The sequence below is a fragment of the Zootoca vivipara genome, chromosome 5 (assembly GCF_965207765.1).
Source record: "Zootoca vivipara chromosome 5, rZooViv2.hap1.1, whole genome shotgun sequence".
Lineage (NCBI taxonomy): Eukaryota > Metazoa > Chordata > Lepidosauria > Squamata > Lacertidae > Zootoca > Zootoca vivipara.
The window spans coordinates 55,792,287-55,811,295 of NC_142588.1; positions in this window are offsets into that span (position 1 = coordinate 55,792,287).

Genomic DNA, 19,009 nt, shown 5'->3' on the forward strand with positions numbered 1-19,009 from the left:
CCTGATGGGGAAGAAGGCACATTGGGTGGAATTTTCTGTGCAACTCAGAAAAGCACAGGAGCCCTGGCAAATCAATGGATAATAGGTGACATTGTCTGCCACCCCCCCCCCAATTCAGAGCTCTGCTTATAACAGGAGATGCTGCTGTTGGCATGAAAGAGCCCCGGAAACCCAAGCAGAGCTCTCTTCTGGGTCTGATGCAGCTGCTGCCCTATAGGACAGTACAGAGGTGTGGGGCATGGGGGCCCACAAGCACTAGAAGACCCATGAAACCCAGAAATCCTCTCCAATCATTGCATATCATATACATTATCATACAGCACATAAACTGATTATCCATCACATAGCCGTATATGATATATGCCACATAGGAAAGGTGGTGTTTTTTTGTGGTACACAGTGGTTATACAATCATTCAGTTTGCTTTTATTTTTCTCTCTGACAAATTACTTCATATTTAATTAAATTTCCTTCTGTCATGATAATGTTTCATCTCCAATCAGAAGGTATGTAATTGGATGCTGGTATATAATCAAACTTAAGTGGGAGGGCTTCCCCAATGCATTTCTCAGAAGGGTCCACAGCTAAGTATGGCTGTCACCAGTCTGATGAAGGTAAGGGAGATTTGAAACTAAAACCCTTTCCTCCCCAGAGCCTTCTGTCGCACAGGGCATTTCCTCAATGCAAGTCCCAGTGCCGGAAAGCAATTTTGCAATTCAGCCTGGGATGTGGGGGGGGGGGAGCAGGGAGGAAGGCAGAGAGAGTGATAGGATTTGTAGTGTCATCCTGCACCGAGGTGGTCATTTCGCTTTTGGAATTCTCGTGCTCACTCCTGTCTCCTCTTTGGGGCCGGATGCTGATTAATGCAGAACTTTCGCTGGGATTCTGCAGAGGCGAAGGAGTGCTGGTGAATGAGCAGGATGAGTCAGGGAAGGCTGCATAAGGGCCAGCATAGGAAGGTGCAGTGAATATTTCACTGGGGCTGCTATTGCCTCCATCCCCAGCTGCTCAGGGTTCGGCCTGTTGAGGAGCTGGAATGGAGGATTTGACTCAGAAGCTCAGTTACAATCTGATCTGCTGCTGCTGCTGCTATGGAAACAGTTGCTAAAACCAGGGCAAGGTCCATGGCTGGACTGACAGGAGGTCCCAAGGTGCAGGCAAAATTGCTTGGGCTTCTCTGGGGGCTTGAGGCACCCTGTCTTCTGCAACACTTCCAATTTTCCCGGTAGTAATAAGATGACTCTCAAATCCCTTCCATCCCAGGTGTTCTAGCTGGGCTGGCTCAGCTAGGTCCATTCTCTACTGGTTTCAGAGACTGGCGGATGAGCCTTCCTCCTGCTGCATACCAGTGGTCACTATCCAGGAGCCGCAGCAGTATTTCAGAGCAGAGCTGAGCTTACTGCTAGGATATCCTAGAAGGGTCAGTAGGGCAGCACTGTGGAAGGGAGCAATGCATTGTGCCTTGGCACAATGTGCAGGAACATAAGTGGCCACCTTATCCTGAATCAGACCACTGGTCCATCCGGCTCCATATTGTCTGCACTGACTGGCAGCCTCCGGGATTTCAGATGAGGGGCTCTCTCAGCTCTACCTGGATACGCCGGGGACTGAACCTCGGAGCTTCTGCATGCAAAGGAGATGCTCCATCACTGACCTGTAGCCACCCTGGTGGATGTCTTGCTCTTGCTGTTAAAAAGTAACGGAAAGGGGCAAATGAAGGACAGAGATCTTATAGGGAAGCAAGGTTGGGCTGGGCAACAAGCAAAGAATCACAATGAGGAGGGCGCCAGTGCACCTGATGCGGTACAGAAGCAGTAGCCTAAAAGGGCCCATGGCTCAGGCTTCGCAGTGGCCACATTTGCAGCATACATTCACAGCACAGTGCTAGCACTTTAAACAGTTAAGACTATAACTCTCAGCCCCCTGAACAAACTACAGCTCCCAGAATTCTTTGCAGGAAGCCACGACTGATTAAAGTAGTAGTATCACAGATCCTTAACTGTATGGTGCAAGTATGGCCTAAAAACCCCTTGTAACAGAGTCAGAGGGGGGCTTGCTAGAATGGAGAGCTGCTCAGGATCCAGCAAATGCCCGTGTTAGACACATTATGTAAAGGTGAGCAATCCAGCTCAGAGAAAGAGCCATCATGACCGGATATCTAAGGCTCCCCAACATGTTTTTCTGTCTTTCCCAAAAGTGGCCATCAATTCAATCCCAGTCCTTCAGCGGCTGGACGTGGAACAAGCCTGTCTTCCTTCTCAGATAAATCCCACCACCACCACCAGCAAGAAAGTGCACATGAAAGGCAATGTACGCCAGCAACTGACATAGAGATGAGGCATACTTTTCCACTGCCGCACTGTGGGGAGGAGGACATACCACCAGGAACTGGTTTGGGGAGGGTTGAATAAGAGAAGGGTCTGAGAAAGGGATAAAGAGCAACACTGTGAAGGTGGAGTCAAGGGCACATGCCTAGACTCTTAGCTACAGCAGATAGTCTTTCCATCTTCAGTCACTGATCTGGCCTGTCCACAAAAGATCTGTTTTAGCCCTCCCAAAGGGACCTTTTGCCAAAGGGTGATCTAGGAGGAGCATCCTCCTTTGGCTGTGCATCTTGTTCCTCATCCTCTGTTTATCACCGTTCTTCAGTAAACTCATCTGATTCATTCTAATTGGGCACAAAATGTTTTGTGGTAAATGTGTGGGGAACTGACCCAAATTCATCAACTTGGTGTGTATGTGTGTGTGCGCGCACACATGCTCGCACACACGCACGGCCTCTCCATGGAGACAAAAATCTATTATCTGAAACATTTTTAAAGCCATTTTTAATAAGGAGCAGAATAAAATTGCACCGAAATTCCAAAACACAGATGACAAATGCATATGGATAGACAATAACGTGAAATGTGATGTTCCAGTACATTACAAACACAAAGCATTTCTGAATAAATTGCTTAGTTTGTTCCCCTGAACGATTCCTTATTAAGTAAGTCAACTTTGACATCAGAGTGATAGACCATATTCTCTTATACCAAACAGATCTCAGTGGAAATGTAAAGCACAATATGCTCTGGAGCTTTTTATAAATCCTGAAGAGACCTGAGAAGATCAGGGGAGGAGGCACTGCTGGGGTCCCCCAGGAAGCAAAGTCTTCTGCATGCACTGAGCTCCTTGGGTCAGATTTCTGACTAGAGGTAATAACTGGGATTTGTTTGTGTCAGTTTGAGGATCAGCAACACCAACTGGAACCTGGAATATCAGAAAGACATTGCAATTGCAGCATTTTAATATTCCATGTAAGGTGCTAACACACCTCAGGCAGGTGCTGTTTTGGAGTACATAGGAAGAAAAGAGAGTCCAGAATAGACCCTAGTTCAGCATCCTATTCTCACAGTGGCCAAGCAGGATTCAAGTATAAGAGCACTTCCCCCTCCAGCAACTAATATTCAGAAGTATTGCTAAATTTGCCCAGTACTCTTTTAAAGTCATCCTGATTTTGCCCATCACTGCCTCCTCCTGGATGGAACTGTGTTCACACAGCTAGGGAGAGAATAGGGTGTCTATGTGACCTGCTTTACAGAGATCAGTCCTTTATTCGAAGGACTCCTCTATTTTAAAATCTGCCCAGTTTAAAGATAAATAATCATAGGAAGGGAGAGTAGAGGAGTTGAAACTCATGCATAGTTAACATCTGGGCAGCAGGTGCACACAGGTTATCTGGTGAGATGCATTGTGTCTCCATTTAGATCCTTGTAAATATTTCTAAATGTGCATATGCATATGCATAGCATATGCATGTATATGCTGGGAAATGATATACAATGAAATGAAAAGGATGTTTAAAATAACGTTTGTAAAAAAAAACAAACCAGACGCTTTTCTCTTGGGAATTATAGGGACAGAACTACCTAAATGGTATCGAAACTTATTCATGTGTGCGACTACAGTGGCAAGAATGTTACTTGCCCAAAAATGGAAAGAAGAAGTCCCAGCAAAGGAAGAATGGACACGGAAACTTATGGAGTATGCATAAATGGTGAAACTTACTGGAAAAATAAGAAATCAAGAATACAAACTTTTTTGTAAAAGAATGGAAATGGTTTGTTGAATATTTACAGATAAATTGTAAACAGGAAAAAACAACACCACTGGCAGGATTATTGTAATAACCTGCAGTTTCATAAGAGTATATATTTAAATATGATAAATAAATGAGCAAATTAAGTTAATTCGGATATGCAGAAGATGTTAAAAATAAATTTAAGGAACCGCAGAAAGAGGGGGAAGGAAGTCAAGTTTTGAAATGTCAAAATGATTGTAAAATCAGTGAAACATATAAATCTTAAAAGTGTGTGTGTGATGTTCCTGCCCACAAACATAATGGCTCAAGACTGATTTAAACGCGACACTGACATATAAGGGGTAGGAGTACCAGCACAGTGGGCCATCTCACTTAAAACAAACCTTCAGTTCCTATGGGTGCATCACTAGAGCACCAACTGTCCAGACCATAAATCCTTGGCATGGTTAAAACTTCTGGGACAGCTCAGTTTGTAGAGCAGGAGACTCTTAATCTCAGGGTAGTGGGTTCACGATGAGCAAAAGATTCCTGCAATGCAGGAAGTTGGACTATTTGACCCTCATGGTCCTTTCCAGCTCTACAATTCTATGATTCTGTGATTAAAGGTACACAAATATGTGAGGCAACCCAGCTTATCCAAGGCGCTGGCTGCACAGAAAGCTACAAAGCCAACATTTTCTGCTGCTGTCCAACATTGCAGAATCAGGTGTCAGAGAAGCAAAAAAGGTGCAATCCCATATTTTAGCCACCAGACGGCACTGTGGACAGCTGGGTGGTCCGAAATTAGGAACCCTTTTCGTTTTGGCAGAAGGTCGTCCAAGGAACGCATAGGAGCACAAGGTTGTCTGAACTCAGCTGTGTCTTGTACAGGGTCTGGGCTCCCTGCCACTCCCTTAGCCTCCTGGTGCCATAAATCATTTTCTAATTTATAACATGAATAATTGATTTTGCCGTGGCAGCCTCGGCGATAAATCTCCTGTGCACACATGCATAAGAAAATAATAATAATCCTTCGGTGGAGCGACTGGGGCTCCCTCTATTGATTACCTGTGCAGAGGGCCACTTGCCCACGATTCATGCTCTAACGCTTCCTTGCAGTGCTGCTGTCTGAGCCAGGCAAGGACTCTCCCTGTGGATAGGCCACGTGGGGCAAGCTTTTCAAAGGATGTTAGCATAGTTTATCATAGAATCATAGAACTGTGGAGTTGGAAGGGACCCCGAGGGTCATCTAGTCCAACCCCTACAATGCAGGAAATTTTTTGGCCCAATGTGGGGCTCAAACCCACAAACCTGAGGTTAAGAAGTCTCATGCTCTACCAACTGATCTACCGCAGCTCAAGGAGCTTTGCTGGATTCCCTCGCAGAGAGTAGCAGATAAGCAGACCCCTGACAGAACTGTGGGAGGAGGACAGGTTTGTGGTGCAGTATTATTCGGACATTTTATCATGGGAAATGTTTGGCTTTGGAGATGGGCCCTGTCATCCTCTATAGCAGGCATCCCCAAACTGCGGCCCTCCAGATATTTTCGCCTACAACTCCCATTATCCCTCGCTAACAGGACCAGTGGTCGGGGAAGATGGGAATTGTAGTCCAAAACATCTGGAGGGCCGAAGTTTGGGGATGCCTGCTCTACAGGGTCAAAATAATATCATTTGCTCTGGCTTCATTTTGAGGTGTTGGTTTACAAAAGGAGCGACGTCTGGGTGTGATTCTGCTTAAAATCAGACACACGCCCTCTGCCTTGTAATCACAAATGTTTGTCGTTTTTGATGGAAAGGCGCTCTACACATAAAATCATGGAATTGTTGAGTTGGAAGGGACCCTGAGGAGCATCTAGTCCAGCCCCCTGCAATGCAGGAATCTCAACTGAAGTATCCAGGACAGATGGCCAGCCAACCTCTGCTTATGACCAGTAGCACTGCTTTTTGTAAACTCTTTGTAAACTACTTCAAATATATGTGGGATAAAATCTGGCAGTGAAAATGGGCCCTGATTACGTTGTTGTTGTTGTTGTTGTTGTCATCGTCGTCGTTGTCATCGTCATCATTATCATCATCGTCATCAAATTCATGCACCTGCACCATTATCCTTTCTTAACAGCGGCTAAGAGTGGCCCATTTTACAGAGGACAGTCTTCCATTTGAGGGAATCCTCTGTTTCACAGTTAAGGAAATGTTGGCCCGCCAGACGTTGTTAGATAGTGTGGCGTAGTGGTTTGTGTGTCAGATGGGAGACCATGGTTCAATTTTCCACTCGACCACAACGCTCAGTGGGTGACCTGGGGCCGGTTACTGCATCTCAGCCTAACGTACCCCACAGGGTTGTTGTGGGGATTGATGAGGACGGGGAGAACCACATAGGCCACCTGGAGCTCCTGGGAGAAGAAGGTGGGGTATTAATGCAATAAATACACCCACTTTAGTCAGCCCCAGCCAGCATGGCCAATGGTCAAGAAAGACTGGAGTTGCCCTGCACCATCTGAAGGGCTATAGCTTCAGTTCAAACTGCTTTAAAGCCCAGTTTAAAGATAAATAAAGGAGAGCAGGAGGCCACTTGAAGTTGCCTATTAACATTCAGCACCTGGACAGCAGATCCATCAGGTCACCTGGTCAGTAATTATTTCTAAATCTGCATCTATAGATAAAAATTAACCTATGCAAATCTGTGCCATCTTTCGTCCTCTTTTTTGCGAGGCATAAGTGGCCGTCCTCTGTTAAGAGCTGGATGCTTCATAGTAATGTGCTGGCTGCAGAGATGATGCACGTGGCATGAGAAATGCCTTGTTTTCTGCCCACCAAAGCGGTTCCTTTGAATCTTTTCCGTTTAGAATCGTCACAGTGAGGCTCCCTAAAGCAACAAAGCAGCTGTCTGGACCTCCCCATTGTTGTAAAGGCAAAATAAAGATGGTTTCCCAGCAGCGTTTATTCTTTGCTCAGACCCACGTAGAGAGACACACAGGGAGAAGTGGATGGATGAAGAGGAACCAAGACCACATGGAACCACAGCATGCTTGAAGGAGCCTGAGTTAAGATCCCCGGTTAAGGAAGAATCGTGTGAAAAATGTACGGCAGGCAGCATATCCTATTGATCTCATTCTAGCATATGCAAGTGTGCTTAAAGGACTGCAGCCACAGACAGTTGCCTCATTGACAGCTAGTTTCCCCATTTGCATTGCAGGTTCCACAGGCAATTGTGCACTAGCTGCTAATGGCTTTTTTTAATCAGTTTCAGAACTTTCCTGAGAAAGAGCAGCTAACCTCATATTTCTCACAATCCTATGGGTTTCTCAAGCTGCCTTATGAGCTGTAGCACCACAATAACCCACCCAAATGTTTCTGGGCGAGATCTTCCGTGAATTCTGGGGGACAGGGAAAAGAAAGGTCAATGCCCGGCAAATGGTGTGTGCTCTGTGTGGCCACTCTTTGGAAGCAGATGCACTGCTGGTGCGCAGGAATGCTTTCAGTCTGGGCTGCTCCCATTGCAGATGCATGGGCCTCACCATGTTATCCGCTCTCACCAACTAAAGGTGGGACTACTGTTTCCAGACTGCCAGCTCTTCGGGAGCTGCTGTTCTTGGGAAGGGGTTGCATAATGGATCGGAACAGTTTCTGACTCTCCTTGGCTAAGCAGTGGCATAGCGTGGGTTGTCAGTGCCCGGGGTTGCGTGGAGGGGGTGGGTGGGTGCAAGGGAAATGGACGGAGTACACATGTTGTGCATTCAACTGCCTAACAGTGTCTGCATCGCCCAGGAGATGATAGTTGCAGAGATAAGAGTCATTCCATCATCTGGAGAGATCACTTCCGAATTCTCATGGAGAAGCTGTTTTCAATGCAGCCCAGCAAGGGAAGCGCCCAGCTGTATTGAGGCAACACTGCATGTTGACATTTTGCACCGGCAATTTTGCACTCATGGCAATCGCCCCTGTGACACCCACCCCTGCATGCTATGTTACTGTTAAACCGAAAGGAAAGATTCCAAGAACTCTGGCCAGAAATTTCAATGTAAGGAATAAAACCAACTCACGAGTTGCAGTCAAATAAAGGTATGTATTCTAGTGAGAATAACAGATTTAAACAGAACACAAAAAAGCTTCATGTTCACAGGAGCATACGTAGCTTCAAATAGGTGTTGCACCTTAGAATTCACAAAATGTGTATATATAATGGTACATTACAATGAAAAGACACAAAAGATATCAATAAACAATAACAATAACTATCAAACCGATTCCAAAAGTGTTCTAAAGGGTCATTTTATATAGAGCTGGAGTGCTGAGTCAATTCAGGGCAAGACCCCAGTATTGTTCACGAAAGAGTTGTTTTATTTATAAAGCCAAAGTACCAAGTTGATTCAGGAAAAAAACCCAGGACAGGGCCCTGTTTCGATATGGATGCCTTTGTCAGCTAATTTATGAAGTCGTGTTGATTTTTGAAATTAAATTCTATGCTTTTCAAATATCGTGTCTGAGTTTGGAAAGATCAACATGTAGCTATGCTACTGTGGCTATGGTATCTTCTTGAGGCCGTGGATGTTTAGGGAAAGGCCGTAGCTTAGTGACAGAGCATCTGCTTGGTGTGCAGAAGGCCCCAAGTTCAATCACTCCAGGTAGGGCTGGGACTGTCCCCTGCCTGAGACTCTGGGGAGCTGCTGCCAGTCAGTGTAGACAATACTGAGTTAAATGGACCAATAGTCTGACTTGGCCTAAGCTGGCTTCCTGTGTTTTTATGGGAACTGCAACTTCAAAATTTACCAATGCACCACTGACTTCCAGTCATGAATGGCTTTTTGACAGAGAGTTGGGAGGGGCTATAGCTTTAAAGCACATTCAAAGCACATTTTGGGCACTGTAGTTTGTTAAGTGTTGGGAGAGAGAGAGAGAGAGAGAGAGAGAGAGAGAGAGAGAGAGAGAGAGAGAGAGAGAGAGAGAAAGAGAGAGAGAGGTGGTTTCAGGGGAAAAGCAGAGGTGAGGTAGATGAATGAGCTTCTCCATCAGTACTGCCCACCAGGGGACGGAGCCAGACAACCTCTGAACATTGAGGGGGTTCAGTCCCCTCAAGAAAAACATTGGGGGGGGGGTTGAAACTGCCTCAGACCTCAGGAACTGGTGCCTACGCTCCCCATTCATTTTGGTGTAAAGGGGTAAATAAATTAAGCAGAATCCTCCCTCACTTCTTTTTTGGTTTCGCCCTGAGTTTCAATCTGTTGGTCCAGCTACCTAAGTCTATCTGCCCAGGAGAGCGCTGCCTGCCTTGCATGGGTGCTGGCACTAACCCCAGTTCCTTCACTGTCCCTCCAGCCCTGTGTTCGCCCCCCTCCCCCGCAGCACCCTTGCCTACACGCAGCCCTGGAAAGTCGCAGCAATGCCAGTTCAGCCCTGCCGGAAGCTAATAAAGCAGAGGAGTAACGGAGTGAATCCATATGGCTTTAATATGCGACATTAAAAGGTAATGGGAAAATCAATCCCAGCAACAGCAGGGTTCCCTCCGCAGCAAGCGCAACAAAGGCACCAGCCGTATTTGTTTGGCAGTGCCAGGGGAGCTGGAGGTGTCAGGTGCGGCACGCCTCACGCTGTGCCAGGGTTTCATGTGTTGTGACAAGTCGCTGGGTATTCATTTGGCAGCGGCTCCCATTTTAAATGTTGAATAATTGAAGCACCATACAAGGAGAATAGAGATCTCGAGGTTTGCAATTCTCCTCGGCGCAGCTGTTTTTGTACGAAGCATCACCTGTTGTTACTTCCACGATAAATAATGCCCAGGAAAGTGTGTGCGCGTGGGTATTTTGAATGCAAGATGTCCCTGAGCTCCAATAGCAGCGAGCTGGGGACTTTGCAATTCTGGCTACTACCAAAGTGAGGATCCTGGGCTGTCCAAACCCAGCTTAGCAGTTATGGCATATACACCCACCCTAACTGCTGCCGTCTGGGGCCTGGTGCTAGGGGTTCCTGAGGCTTACAAAGGTATCATGTTGGCTCCATTAGCCTTGTGCCGACTTTATCCCAGTTCCCAGTGACTCCAGCTGACAGGTGAAGAACACACAAGGAGTCCTACTAGGTGAGGCCAAAGGCCCATCTCATCAAGCATCCTGGTGTATCACAGAGGTCAACCAGGTGACTCTGGGAAACTGGCAAGCAGAATTGAAGCACAAGAGCACTCTCCCCTCGTGTGGTTTCCAGCAATTGGTATCCAGAAACATTATGGCCTCCAACTGTGGAGGCAGAGCATAGCCTTTGATATAGCCCTCTCCTCCATGAAAGATGCCTGTGGGAAGAGTCCACAAGCAGGGCATGTTTGCAAGCTGGATAGCTCAGTCAGTAGAGTATGAGACTCTTAATCTCAAGGTCATGGGTTCGAGCACTATGTCGGGTGAAAGACTCCTGAGTTCCAGGGGGTTGGACTAGTTGACCCTCGTGGTCCCTTCCAATTCTCTGTTTCTACGAAGGAAGGCCGGATCACTCCCTATGTTGAGTGTTATGTGTCTGAATCCAGGTATCATTCTGGCAAAGAGCGAGGAGGGATAGAGACAGGTAGAGGGAACGATAGTTGTGTACCCCATGGGATTCGGGAACATCTTCAGCGAAGCCTCCAAAGGAACTGGCGCTGGCAGCGTCGGCCCCAAATAATTCAAAACTCCTTTGATCGGTAACGAGAAGGACCAAGAAGAGGATTGAATTTGCAGCTGGAATTTGAAACTACCGTGGGTGGATGAAAGGAGTGCATGTCTGTGTGTGTATGCATGTGTGTCTGTGCCCTGACGTACATGTGCAAATGCAAGGTTGAATTATTAAGAGCTGGAGAGGCATTCATATCCCAGGAGCGAAGGGCAGGAGTTATCGCCATTATTACATCCTCTCTCTGCTAGAGAAATGGAAGCTTATCGCCTCCATCAGTAAAACTTCCCTGCTTAGTAAATTAAACACAGCACAAAACAGCACACAGGCCAGGATCACCTGTGCTGGCTGTTGCTGGAATGCACAACAGGGCACCTGGTGTCTTTTCTGCTGAGTGCCTGGCATGGTGCACCCCCCACCGCAGGTGTTCTCTAATGATGATGCCCGGCTGGCAACTCAATGGAAGCCTCTGAATGGATCATAATGGCACCGTCTTTGTTGCATTACCTAATCCTTTGCTCCAGAGCGACCTGTCCCTCCTGGAGTGAATTCATGCTCCTGGTTTGGATGCAGCCTCCTACTCTCCCCCTCCCTCACAATTTGACCCTGGCTGCCAAGCAAACTTTTATGGGCCCCCAACGTAGGATCTCAGTCAAGGGGAATTTGCTCAGAAGCAATGCCTCTGCTTGCCCCGTACACCAGATCTGGGGGTTTGGTTAGAGTCCTGGGGGGTTGGGGTGAGAAGAGGTGAAGAGACAAGGCATGGCTGCAGGGAAGTGTTGAGCAGGTGGAGGGTGTTGTGCGCTCAAGGCTGCGATAACTGCTCTTTCATTACCCGAGAGACAGATTAATCAAATAATAATTAACTTTACTGCCTGCAAAGGGGGGGGGGGGAACCTAATACACAAACATCTCCGGCTCCCTAGACTCAGGAGGTCCCTTGACTTGGGAGTGATCCAGTAAGGGAGTGAATCCTGCACGTTCTTCCTCCTGTCCCCCAACCTCTTCAAATTCGCCACAGCAGGGTCCCCCCAGAGACACAACAGCTGGCACAGCTGTCCTAATGAGCACTGCTACGTTTCGCAGGGGAACAAAGTCATTGCTCAACTGTATGTTTTAATTTGCTTAAACATATGCGCACTTCGAGGAGAAAGAAACACCCAGCCATATTGGTAAGGTTGAATAAAGACAAAACAGTGCCCCCCCCCACCCTCACCACCCCACACTACCTCAAAGCAGACCCGTTAAAACAGAGCAAGATGGCAAACCGATCTTTATTCTGCTCTGATAAATCCAGAGCTGCTTTATTGGGGTGTGTTTGTTCCATAGGTGGGGAGCAACTGGTACTAGGTGTGGCACTCTGCTCACCGATTGTGGAGGGAGATGTTCTAGTTGTTGCTGCTGCTTTCAAGCACGCATAACTAAGTGCATATTTCTCATCACCAATTGCAAAGCACACATTTTGCATATGGCTTTTACCATGACCATGTTGGGGAAATGTCAAAGGTGTGGAATATGCGTTGAAGGCATGTCACCAGGGTTTTTTCCATACAGTCCCTGTTCTAAGGTTGTTGTTTTTAAGCAACACGGGAATCTTGGTTGCTGCCTGCTCCCCGTAAGCAGATGTGGAGCTTGTTTGTGCTGGCTTCAAGGACATCACCATGTAACAGTGGGCATATGTCTTTCATCACAACAATCACAATCTCTCCTTCTCTTTCTCTCCCCTCCCCCCCCCCCAACAAAAGACTAGCTCTGATCTAGTCTTGTCAGCACCTTCTCACTGAGGTGGTCAAAACCAGTGGTGTACTCAGGACAAGGCTTTGGGAGAGAGGTCTAGGACCCCACTCAGCAGAAAATGAAGCAGGGCCCAGAAATGCAGTAAGCCTGGCTACTTACCCCATTTCGAAGGAAGTCAAGCAAACAACATTACCATCTAAAGAAGACTCAACAAGCCCATAGTCTGAAATTATCTAAATGTACCCTTAGTCCAAACAGACAAACTGTGCTAAAGACAAATTCGCCACGAGCCTTGTAGTCCTGTGACGGTGGTAGGGGGTCTCTTAGCCAAAAAATTTTAACAACATCTAAGCTCTTTAAATGAGCCTACAATGGATAATGTGCTAAGCCAAAACCATGGTGGTAGTTTATAAGAAAGGCAGATGAACCTGTTGATCTGGGTCTCTCGTGTTTCCAACCTTAAGTGCAGTTTGCTCATTTCCACATCTATTTGTGAATGTTTCTTTAAATAATAAAAAAGCAACCCAAACCCACCTTTGTATGGTTTGTGCATGGCAGCCCTTGTCTCTCCACATCTTGTCTCTCCACATCTTAGGAGATGGGGTTGGTGTTGGCTCAGCATCAGATCTACTCCCAGTTGCTTTCCTGGAAGTGAGAAGATCCTGTGTAACAGGGAAGTCAATGGAGGCAGGACTTTGGCTGGAGAAGCTGAGGAAGAATCTGGATTTGATATCCCGCTTTATCACTACCCGAAGGAGTCTCAAAGCGGCTAACGTTCTCCTTTCCCTTCCTCCCCCACGACAAACACTCTATGAGGTGAGTGGGGCTGAGGGACTTCAGAGAAGTATGTCTAGCCCAAGGTCACCCAGCAGCTGCATGTGGAGGAGTGGAGACGCGAACCCGGTCCCCCAGATTACGAGTCTACCGCTCTTAACCACTACACCACACTGGCTCCCACTGAAGGGTGCATGTCTGGAGGTGAGGCAATCAGAAGCACTTCTGAGAGAATGCCTGAGTCTCCTCTGGCGGGTGGATTGACCCCATAAGCCACGAAGAGCCTCCCTAGAATCAAACATCTTTTGGGGATTGGTATCTGCAACCCCCTTCATGGATCAATGCCTTGTCGTGGCGAAGGGGCTTGAATAACTCAGAGAAGCTATGAGCTATGCCATGCAGGGCCACCCAAGATGGACAGGTCATAGTGGAGAGTTTTGACTAAACGTGATCCACCTGGAGAAGGAACTGGCAAGCCACTCCAGTATCCCTGCCAAGAAAACTCCATGGACAAAGACAACAGGCATATAAAAGTTATGACGCTGGAAGATGAGCCCCTCAGGTCGGAAGGCGTCCAACATGCTACTGAGGAAGAGCGGAGGACAAGTACAAGTAGATTCAGAGCTGATGAAGCGGCTGGGCCAAAGCCGAAAGGACGCTCAGTTGCGGATATGCCTGGAAGCGAAAGGAAAGTCCGATGCTGTAAAGAAAAATATTGCATAGGAACCTGGAACGTAAGAACCATGAGTGGAGGTAAGCTGGATGTGGTCAAAAATGAGATGACAAGAATAAATATCGACATCCTGGGCATCAGTGAACTAAAATGGAAGGGAATGGGCGAATTCAGTTCGGGTGACTATCATATCTACTACTGTGGGCAAGAATCCTGTAGAAGAAATGGAGTGGCCCTCATAGTCAACAAAAGAGTGGCAAAAGCTGTAATGGGATGCAATCTCAAAAATGACAGAATGATCTCGATACGAATCCAAGGCAGACCTTTTAACATCACAGTAATCCAAGTTTATGCACCAACTACCGGTGCTGAAGAAAGTGAAATTGACCAATTCTATGAAGACCTACAACAACTTCTAGAAATGACACCAAAGAAGGATGTTCTTCTCATTACAGGGGATTGGAATGCTAAAGTAGGGAATCAAGAGATAAAAGGAACAACTGGCAAGTTTGGCCTTGGAGTTCAAAATGAAGCAGGGCAAAGGCTAATAGAGTTCTGTCAAGAGAACAAGCTGGTCATCACAAACACTCTCTTCCAACAACACAAGAGACGACTCTACACATGGATATCACCAAATGGGCAGCATCGAAATCAGATTGATTATATTCTCTGCAGCCAAAGATGGAGAAGCTCTATACAGTCAGCAAAAACAAGACCTGGAGCTGACTGTAACTCAGATCATCAGCTTCTTATAGCAAAATTCCAGCTTAAACTGAAGAAAGTAGGAAAAACCACTGGGCCAGTAAGATACAATCTAAATCAAATCCCTTATGAATACACAGTGGAAGTGAGAAACAGGTTTAAGGATTTAGATTTGGTGGACAGAGTGCCTGAAGAACTATGGATGGAGGCTCGTAACATTATACAGGAGGCAGCAACGAAAACCATCCCAAGGAAAAGGAAATGCAAGAAAGCAAAATGGCTGTCCAGCAAGGCCTTACAAATAGCGGAGGAGAGGAGGCAAGCAAAATGCAAGGGAGATAGGGAAAGATACAGGAAACTGAATGCAGATTTCCAAAAAACAGCAAGGAGAGACAAGAGGGTCTTCTTAAATGAGCAATGCAAAGAAATAGAGGAAAACAATAGAATGGGGAAAACCAGAGATCTGTTCAAGAAAATTGGAGATATGAAAGGAACATTTCGTACAAAGATTACCATAATCAAGGACAAAAGTGGTAAGGACCTAACAGAAGCAGAAGACATCAAGAAGAGGTGGCAAGAATACACAGAGGAATTATACCAGAAAGATATGGAGGTCTCGTACACCCCAGGTAGTGTGGTTGCTGACCTTGAGCCAGACATCTTGGAGAGTGAAGTCAAATGGGCCTTAGAAAGCACTGCTAATAACAAGGCCAGTGGAAGTGATGATATTCCAGCTGAACTATTTAAAATTTTAAAAGATGATGCTGTTAAGGTGCTACACCCAATATGCCAGCAAGTTTGGAAAACTCAGCAATGGCCAGAGGATTGGAGAAGATCAGTCTACATCCCAATTCCAAAGAAGGGCAGTGCCAAAGAATGCTCAAACTACCGCACAATTGCGCTCATTTCACACGCTAGCAAGGTTATGCTTAAAATTCTACAAGGCAGGCTTAGGCAGTATGTGGATCGAGAACTCCCAGAAGTGCAAGCTGGATTTCGAAAGGGCAGAGGAACCAGAGACCAAATAGCAAACATGCGCTGGATTATGGAGAAAGCTAGAGAGTTCCAGAAAAACGTCTACTTCTGCTTCATTGACTATGCAAAAGCCTTTGACTGTGTCGACCACAGCAAACTATGGCAAGTTCTTAAAGAAATGGGAGTGCCTGATACCTCATCTGTCTCCTGAGAAATCTCTATGTGGGACAAGAAGCTACAGTTAGAACTGGATATGGAACAACTGATTGGTTCAAAATTGGGAAAGGAGTACGACAAGGTTGTATATTGTCTCCCTGCTTATTTAACTTATATGCAGAATTCATCATGCGAAAGGCTGGACTAGATGAATCCCAAGCCGGAATTAAGATTGCCGGAAGAAATATCAACAACCTCAGATATGCAGATGACGCAACCTTGATGTGCAGAAAGCGAGGAGGAATTAAAGAACCTTTTAATGAGGGTGAAAGAGGAGAGCGCAAAATATGGTCTGAAGCTCAACATCAAAAAAACCAAGATCATGGCCACTGGTCCCATCACCTCCTGGCAAATAGAAGGGGAAGAAATGGAGGCAGTGAGAGATTTTACTTTCTTGGGCTCCTTGATCACTGCAGATGGTGACAGCAGTCACGAAATTAAAAGACGCCTGCTTCTTGGGAGAAAAGCAATGACAAACCTAGACAGCATCTTAAAAAGCAGAGACATCACCTTGCCGACAAAGGTCCGTATAGTTAAAGCTATGGTTTTCCCAGTAGTGATGTATGGAAGTGAGAGCTGGACCATAAAGAAGGCTGATCGCCGAAGAATTGATGCTTTTGAATTATGGTGCTGGAGGAGACTCTTGAGAGTCCCATGGACTGCAAGAAGATCAAACCTATCAATTCTTAAGGAAATCAGCCCTGAGTGCTCCCTGGAAGGACAGATCGTGAAGCTGAGGCTCCAATACTTTGGCCACCTCATGAGAAGAGAAGAATCCTTGGAAAAGACCCTGATGTTGGGAAAGATTGAGGGCACTAGGAGAAGGGGACGACAGAGGACAAGATGGCTGGACAGTGTTCTCGAAGCTACGAACATGAGTTTGACCAAACTGCGGGAGGCAGTGCAAGACAGGAGTGCCTGGCGTGCTATGGTCCATGGGGTCACGAAGAGTCGGACACGACTAAACGACTAAACAACAACAATCTGCAACCCAACCCTCCTTGGACCCTTCCTAAGATCCTCCAGATCTAATTCCCCAAGCTCCCCCCATTCCTCTTCAGGGTCTGACCACCCCTTCCATGACACCTCCATGGGACTCCTGACACTGGACTGCAAGCTGCCTCTGAAGAGACAATACCCTCCCAAGTTGATTATTTCAAATCTATATCCCAGCCCTCAATCATACCACACTCGTGTCCAATTATGCTAAATTAAAATTTGTTTATTGATGATAGAAGAGATAATTGGATAGGATAAGGGAGAAACAAGATTAACTTACGCTGCAAAATGAAATAAAAACCCAGCCTGCCCCTTGCCTAGCATACAGATGCAGTAGTTCTCTTCCAGCATGACAGCCTATGTGAATGGGAATCTGGGTGGTGTAGATGCCCACCTTGAATCTGTTTCATCAGTAAGAAATCCGGGCTGCTCTGAGGGCTTTTATGCCCTCCCTGGATTTGCATATGTGGTGCTAGTAATCACACAGCTCTTCAGCACTTAAAAGTTCAGGTGATTCCCCACTGCAAGAAAAGTAGGAAGCTACCTTATACCAAATCAGACTATCCATCTAGCCCAGTGTTATCTACACTGACTGGCAAGAGGCTCTCCAAGGTTTCAGGCAGGGGACATTCCCAGTTCTAACTTGAGATGCCAGGGATTGAAGCTGGGGAATTCTGCATTCAAAGGAGAGATGCTCTATTGCTGAGCTACGGCCCTTCTCCAAACGGACAGGAATGATCCACCACTGACCCTTCCTCTGTGCAGGATTCTGAGCCCCGGGCAATGTGAGATACATGCAAGTTTCTCTCAGGCATTTGCCATCCTCCACCTGTCCATTCCTCCCTAGGGAACGGCAGTGATGCCCATCCCAAACCCAGGATGCTCCAGAGGGTATGATGCGAAGGAGGCTAGCACCACCACATCTGTGAAGATGACCACCGGAGCTGACCAGTTCAGCACAGTTCCTCACCTCTTCTCTACAGAACGCACCAAGTCTCACTTACAGAAAACCAGAACAGTAGTTCTCTGAGGGTGGAGTGGAGGAAGCAAATAAGGAACAAATGCACACTGGGGGGGGGGGGAAATGAAACACTTCTGAGTCCAATTCAAAAAGAACAGCGCATATATACATACAAGATTCCTAATGGCATACATTGGCCGAGTCACTCTTTAGGAGGAAGACTTTTTAAAGATATACTTTTTAATTCATACATACATTTATTTACTAAATAAATACACTGGAATATAAACATCCCTACATTTCTAGGAGATTTCAAGTGATTTGCAGTTTCCCGCGGACACTGAAGTTGTCAGAAGTGAAGAGGTGAGGAAATACAGACCCCTAGAGTGACTCCGGGGGGAGCTGAGGGTGAGAAGAGTCCAGATTTCAAAAGACATTCTGTGCATGTCCTTCTCCCGTAGACATTTTGTTTAGTCCTTCTGGTTCTTCTGGCATTGAAGACAGGGCTGCTGATAGGTGGGTACAGAGGACACTGGTGCATGAAATCCACTGTAAGTAAATCACCTTGGCACCCTTGCCTCAGTGTGTAAAAATGCCCTGTCATGGCAGGCATTGACCCCGGAAGCTGAGGTAGAGTCCCTCAGAGCTGAGCCATGGCATGCTGGGAAATGGCAGTTAGTGAATCATGATTTAATCACTGGAAGGACAGATCGTGAAGCTGAGGCTCCAATACTTTGGCCACCTCATGAGAAGAGAAGAATCCTTGGAAAAGACCCTGATGTTGGGAAAGATTGAGGGCACTAGGAGAAGGGGACGACAGAGGACGAGATGGCTGGACAGTGTTCTCGAAGCTACGAACATGAGTTTGACCAAACTGCGGGAGGCAGTGCAAGACAGGAGTGCCTGGCGTGCTATAGTCCATGGGGTCACGAAGAGTCGGACACGACTAAACGACTAAACAACAACAACAACAACAACAACAACCACAGCCCGCCCCCCACCCCCTGTGTGATGAAGATGTCAGCCTGTCTACCTCCTTTCCTGAAAGGAGTGGGGACACCCTGCCTGGCAGAGATTCAATCATAGAGACATAGGCCAGGGCTGGCCCCTGACGCTGAGACAGAAACCCAAAGGTGATAACACAAGACCTAATTAGGATACTGTTAGATCAATGGTTCTTCCAAAGTGTCCAGACCAACCTGCACAGTTCACCAGACTCTTCTAATGATTGGCTTTAACTGGAGATGACAGTGAGAAATGGAACCTGGGACCTTATA